Source organism: Lupinus angustifolius, chromosome LG02 (assembly GCF_001865875.1).
Source record: "Lupinus angustifolius cultivar Tanjil chromosome LG02, LupAngTanjil_v1.0, whole genome shotgun sequence".
Lineage (NCBI taxonomy): Eukaryota > Viridiplantae > Streptophyta > Magnoliopsida > Fabales > Fabaceae > Lupinus > Lupinus angustifolius.
The window spans coordinates 3,887,431-3,887,810 of NC_032010.1; positions in this window are offsets into that span (position 1 = coordinate 3,887,431).

Consider the following 380-nt stretch of genomic DNA (forward strand, 5'->3'; position numbering starts at 1 on the left):
TAAGACAAAGTTTCTAACCTTATCTTCCCCCTCAAACTCAACATCCTCAAAGAACGTGGCTGTACCCGTCTCAAATATGGATTTCATACTTGGATCATAAAATTTATAGCCCCTTGATTTTTCAGAGTAACCAATAAAGTAACTGCTTACTGTACGGGAGTCCAATTTCTTTTCATAAGGCCTATAAGGCCTTGCCTCAGCTGGACATCCCCACACAAGAAAATGCTTTAGACTTGGCTTTCGCCCACTCCAATGCTCATAAGGTGTTTTGACAGTTGCCTTAGTTGGTACCATATTAAGAATATAAGCTGTTGTCTTAAGTGCCTCTCCCCAGAGTGACTCTGGTAAGGTAGAGTGACAAATCATACTCCTTACCATGT